Here is a 6834-nt window from a genome sequence, read left to right as displayed (position 1 = left end):
TATTCTCCGAGAAATCCCTTTTATTAAATATTCGATCGAAGTTGCGCGAACGCATAATCCGAATTGCCTTTAGAAATATAATTAGGTTACGCGAACGTATCCCTAATCACAAAAATATTCTTGATGGTAGTATAATTTTGTTTACAAATTGTTTATTATATCCACTTATTTTTATATGAAAGCCATAGAGAAACATTGATTTAGACGTCTCTATATTTCTTGAAAAGCATTCAAAAGTTATTATGTGTTCACCGCAAATCTTATTTTACGCATATGAATTATATTCCTCCAAGCCATTCAAATTTTAAAGAATTAATGATATGAAAAAGAAACAAACAACAGGTAACTAAAAAATACTATCATTTTTTATCGTGGATACAACATTAATACATCCAAAAATCGAATCGCATATAAAAATGGAAAAAGAATTAATTTGATAAACAAATTAATAGTTTCTGAAGAATTTTCATTGTTTCATTTAAGGCGAACTCTTCTTCTATATGTCTTTTACATAAAATGCCACGATTCGTTTATAAATCCTATGTCCTTCTTATGTATTTGTTTTAGTCCAAAGTTGCAATGGTTTGGTTAATGTTTGCAATGGAAGATAAGAGTCAAGTTGATAAGAAAGAGAACTATTATACAAATTGATTCAATAAAATTACATCACATGCAATATAGTTATACGTTTGAACCATTCCTAATATTGTATCAACTCACCTTCCACATATGATTATATATATACTCATCATCATGCTATATATGAACATACAACTTATATCAATCTAAAAAATCAGATTTTTTACAAGATATACTAATAATGTAATTTATTGATACTTCCATTCTACTTTGCATTTAGCTAACAATATTACGGTATGTAATTAATGGCCCATTTTATGCCATGTTCGCTACCTTGATATTTTAATCATGACTTCACTTAATGAAAATTCCGAAATAGATGATATTATTACAACACTTAAACGAATTTTAAGAGTTAACAATTATCTTATATTCATTACGCCAAACGTACTACTATATTAATCAACTGAAACAAAACCAAATTTTTAACTAATGAACTTGAATGAATGGAAAACAGAATTATAATTCCCGAACTTCATTAATTTGTCATGTTGAAGCTTTTCGTGACATGAATTTACAGATATGTACCTGATATTGGAAGCAAAAGAAAATGATGATGAGAATCAGCAGCAATAATAACAGTACAATAGCAACAACTGCCCAGCAATAGTAACAACCTAGTAACAGACCGGTGGAGTAGTAATCCCAAAAACAAAAGCTTTAAGCTTTAAATGAAACAACAACCATTAATACTAATTTCAAACAAAGAAAGAAAGCAGTAGATTTTTTAGCTTTTATTTTTATTTTTGAAAGCTTAAATATTTTTTCGGAATTTTTCTCTCTTCTATTCTCTGTCCGTTTTTTCTCTCTATCTGTATTCTTGTTATCTCTTCTTTTGTCTTCAAGACTTCCCATATATATAATCCTATCCCATAAATCTTTTAATCAATTAAATCAATACTTTTTCTCTACCCAACCCATTATCTTTTCACTCATCCCCATTACATTAAATAAACATATCACACCACCCCATTATATTTTGTCCCCCATGCTTTAATTAAAATAATGCAAGATTCCCCTTTAATTTAAATCTTGTCCCCCCTTTATATTAAATAATCATATCACAACCCACCCCATTTCATTTTGTCCCCCATGCTTCAAATAAACAATTTCAAAATGTACAATTCCTAAACTACCCCTTCCGACCTTACTGAAATTACCAAACTACCCCTGAACGTATTACAAATTTACCAAACTACCCATCAGCTATAACACATCAATTAATCAAACTTACCAAAATATAGACAATATGATCAATTTCTAACAATGTTCAAACAACAATATGAACATGAATGAACATCATAACAACAATATCACATGAACACGATTTTAACAACATTTCAACAACAAATCACATGAACACAAATTGAACAGCAAAGAACAACTAAAATTTGATTGAACAATATTTTAGCAACAAACCTATTTTCGGATTTAAACAACAACAACAAACAAGTATATTTAGATTTCTAACTTCAATCATATTGAACTTAAAATCAACTACTAACAACATTACAACAAACAATTCTTATATTAAACTTTAAACAAGATTATGAGACCAATTCAAGAAATAATCATAAATGGTAAACAAGAAATCAAACTATACAAATTTCGGATTCAAGATCAACCAAACAAAGTATGAACATGAATGAAAATATACAATAACAATAACAAACAAACTTTGTTCAAACTTTGAATTAAACTTAAACAAAACAAATAAACATATTCAAATCACTAATCTTCAAATAATCAACTAATCTTTCTTAAATTAAATCCAACGAAACTTATAACAAAGATGCATGATCCAAAAATTAAAACCAAAACATAACTTCACATTAAATCACTAAATTAAAACCAACTTCAAAAAATGAATACGAATTAAATCTATATTAATAACAAACAACGGATTTAAACGATTTAAACTAACACCTTTCTACATTAAAACTAAATCCTCTTAAAATTAATAAAACAAACTGAAAATAATTAAATTAAATCTTCAACTTAAATCTAACAACAATATAACTAAACTAACAATTTTTATCTAAAACAAAATAAGAAAAATAAAGCAAACTTATGCTAATTCAAAATCTGAAAATATCAAACAAATTATGGACGTAATAGAACTTAGAATAACTAACCGTGAATATCCAACGACGAACATCGAACGAACTCTAAACGAAACCAACGAACTTGGGCATAAACGGACTTGAAGACGACAAAGAAACAAGCATCATTTGAGGTGAAAGATGAAGAAAAACGCAGCAAGAAGCAGCTGGAACGGAGCAGCAGTAGCGCGATGGAGTTGGGCTTCGATGAAGAAGAAACAGCGGCGTCCATGGATGTCGAGCTCAAGCTTGAGCTCGACTAAGAGGACGAAGGCAGACCCGGCGAGAAGCAGCTGGAGCAGAAACGTGAGCAGCAGCAGCAATGGTGAAGCTGAAGACGCAGCGACGCAGCAACACGACGGAGCGACAATGGAGCTCGTTTTTGGGCTGGTTTCGAGCAGCTCTCATTGCTGCGTTTTGGAGAACGGAGCAGCTTGGTCGCTTGGACTTGAAGTTGAGAAGATGGAAGTAGAAGGCCCTCCATGGATGACGAAGGAACAGCAGTAGCAGCTGCAACGACTGGAAGAAAATGCAGCAACAATGGCGGACGTGAAGCTACTCCAATGGTCATTTGGTTTCGACAACGGGAAATGGGGGGAGAAAGCAGCCATGGCTACTCGTGTTGGGGTCGATGGGACGATGGAGAATGTCGTGTGTGTGTGTGTGTGTGTGTTGAGGTGGTGGAGGCGTGAGGAAGGGCAGCCATGGGAGATGGAGAAGCTTGAGGAAGAAGAAGAAGATAGGAGGGGTGGGGGCGGATGACTTCTTAGTTTTTTAGGGTTTTTTCTTCTTTCTTTCTTTTGTTTTGTGTTGTTTGTAAGATAATAGGGGTGTTGGGTTATGGACTGGGTCGACCCAGTTCGAAATGGACTGGGTCGTAGGGAAGATTGGGCCATTTTTTGGGCCTATAGCTTGAAATTGAAGAAGAGGCCCAATTCCGACTTTCTTTATATTTTCGCTCTCTTTTCTTCTTTTGTTTTTCTAAAACTAAATTATAAAAATACTTAAACTATTATTAAGAACTAAATTAAGTTATAAAGGCGCAAATTCACTCCCAATAACAATTAACGCACAATTAAGTATTAATTAAGCATAAAATTGTATATTTGGACATTAAATGCTAAAAATGCAAACGATGCCTATTTTTGTAATTTTTAATTTTTGTAAAACAATTTTAATTACTAACAATTGTAGAATTAAATCATACATGCAAAATGCGACATATTTTTGTATTTTTTATTAATTTAGCGAATAAAAACGCACAGACAAATACAAATAATTCTTCAAAATATCACAAAATTGCACACCAAAGAAAAATCATTTTATTTTTGAATTTTTTGGGAGTAATTCTCATATTGGGCAAAAATCACGTGCTTACAATGTGCATGATGAGTCATAACACATTAGGTTCCTTGTTTACACGTGACATGTTCTTTGGATAAACCTAAAAAAACAGCTCTGCAAAGGAAAAAAAACTTCCGAAGCTGAAGGTAAGGCATCAGTTAAATAGCTTAGGACTAGCTGCAATATAGGCACTTACCATAGACGAATTACATTGTTGGATTTTCAATGCCTTGGTGAGTTGCTGATATCATCTACAAGATGGGTTTAGGGTTTAGGATGTTAGATCCATTAATTAATAAGATAAGACATAGCTACCAAAAAAAATTTAGTAATAAGGACAAGGATGAGGAATGGAATAGAGGTATTGGCTAACCGAGCATAATTCCTTGTTCATGGACCATTAACGCCAAATCCTTGAACATTTGATTCACTTTTCCAATCTGCTGTTGGATTTCCATTATTCCTTGCTCTCTTTCTTCAATAATGGCTTCATTTAGAAGAAGCTCATGTACGAACTCCTGTCTTTAATAAAGGGAAAAAGTCAGGTATGTTAAGGCTATTCATTCCTTTCTTTTGCATGACCCAAGTAACGATACGTAAATGTAATGTCATTTCATACGTGGTTCTACTCTTAGAAGTTAAGGATATCTACATTATTCATTCCTATAAAGTGATATTCAAGCATGTCTAAGTATGTTCCTGATTCCCCATATGTCCTACTACCATATTGTTTATTCATGGGTCTCATAACATTCCAAGATATCATATTGACTTACTTCATTATGCATTGCATTCATTTATACATATGCATTTACCCACGACTCAGACGGCGTTATATACGCGTATATATATATATATATATATATATATATATATATATATATATATATATATATATATGGGATATGGAAAAAGGTTACGGCGTTATATACGCATCACCACCTGATCAGCTGGTATACAATGATGATTTTGCCCACAGTGGCTGAGATGATATAATGGGATGCCCTCAGAGGCTTGATGATATTATGTACGTACAGACCTATACATAGTATGACATTTATACGCATAAGCATGATATTATAAATATTTCGTGATTTATGGAGCTATCCAGACTTACAGGTTGAGTCATCTTCCCCATGTTTCTTCCATGTCCTAAATATACTTATTTACATGTCTTACATACTCGGTATATTATTCGTACTGACGTCCTTTTGTTTGGACGCTGCGTTCATGCCTGCAGGTATAGATAATCCGTGTGACGAGCCCTCATATTAGACAAGATTGGCATTCAGCAAATGATCGATAAGACTCCACCTCATTCGGAGTACAGCCGAGTCAATGAGTCATCGTGTCAGAGTTTTGCTAAAGACTTATGGGTAGGTCGGTACCCTGTCACATTTTATGTCAAATAATTTTAGAGGCTTTGTAGACACAAGTTTCTTATGTACAGTATGTCAGAGGTCTTGACGACCCATATGTAGTCATGTTTTATGAATGAAGGTTCATTGATATAACATTTTCCCACTTATAATTGTCATTACTAGTTGTGGCCATGTTGGCTCATGATAATCACAAAAGGAATGAATGAGTTACAGAGTGGTTCGCTCATACCAGTGCAGCATCGGGTGCCAATAGCGCCTCCCAAGGTTGGGGCATGACAAGAAAAGTCTACATTGAAACCAACCTCAGCCCGGAGATGAAGAGTAAGTTAATTGAATTTTTAAAAGCTAACAGAGATTGTTTTGCTTGAGTGCATTCAGATATAACAGGTATACCACCGGAGATGATGATCCATAAGCTGAATGAAGATCTAACATATTCACTTGTCAAATAGAAGAAAAGGAAGAAAGGGTCCTTCAAGAATCGGGTGATTTAGGATGAGGTACAAAAGTTTTTAAAAATCGGGTCTATCGTAAAATATCCTAATTGGCTAGCTAATACTATAGTGATGCCTAAAAAGAATGGTAAGTGACGAGTTTGTGTTGACTATACTGATTTGAATAAAACTTGCCCTAAAGATTCATTTCCATTACCACACATAGATCAACTAATTGATGTTACTGCAGGACATGAAATATTAAGTTTTTTAGATGCCTAATCAGGATATAATCAAATAAAAATGGATCCTTCAGAAAAAACTTCCTTTATTACAGACAAGGGGACTTACTATTATAAAGTCATGCCTTTTGGCTTATAGAATGCAAGAGCCACATACCAAAGGTTAGTAACTAAGATGTTTCAAGAACATCTGGGAAAAACCATGCAGGTTTATATCAATGACATGCTAGTCAAATCACAACAAGCAGCGGATCAGTTTCAACATCTGTCAGATATGTTTCAGATTCTCCGCAAATTTAATATGAAGTTAAACCCCGAGAAATGTGCATTTGGCATGTCGTCAGGTAAGTTCTTAGGTTTCCTAGTTTCTAACCGTGGAATTGAAGTAAATTCTGTGCAGATTAAAGCTATTGAAGAAATACCGGATATACTCATAAGCAAAAAAGAAGTGCAAAGACTAATAGGTAGGATAACAGCGTTGAGAAGATTTATTTCTAAATCTTCGGAGAAAAGCTTCAAGTTCTTTTCAGTTTTGAAAAAGCAAAGTCAATTTGAAAGGACTGAAGAATGTCGACAAGCGCTAAAAAATTTAAAAGCATATTTATCGAACCCACCTTTATTGGCTAAACCAAAGGATGGAGAAAAGTTGTTCATCTACCTCGCTGTTTCAGAAGTAGCGGTAAGTGCTTCG

General features: G+C 33.5%; 1 long non-coding RNA gene across 1 annotated transcript; it reads right to left on the bottom strand.

Moving 5' to 3' along the window:
• Positions 1-619: 619 nt before the first annotated feature.
• Positions 620-3503, bottom strand: LOC142182534 (uncharacterized). The gene is made up of 2 exons (XR_012711338.1): positions 2775-3503; positions 620-1167 (listed from the first exon to the last, which is right to left on the bottom strand). It is a non-coding gene; the product is annotated as an uncharacterized LOC142182534 (long non-coding RNA).
• Positions 3504-6834: the final 3331 nt, after the last annotated feature.

This window comes from Nicotiana tabacum, chromosome 7 (genome assembly GCF_000715075.1).
Source record: "Nicotiana tabacum cultivar K326 chromosome 7, ASM71507v2, whole genome shotgun sequence".
NCBI lineage: Eukaryota > Viridiplantae > Streptophyta > Magnoliopsida > Solanales > Solanaceae > Nicotiana > Nicotiana tabacum.
The sequence above is the reverse complement of the archived record's forward strand: the minus strand, read 5'-3'. Positions and strand labels throughout refer to the sequence as shown.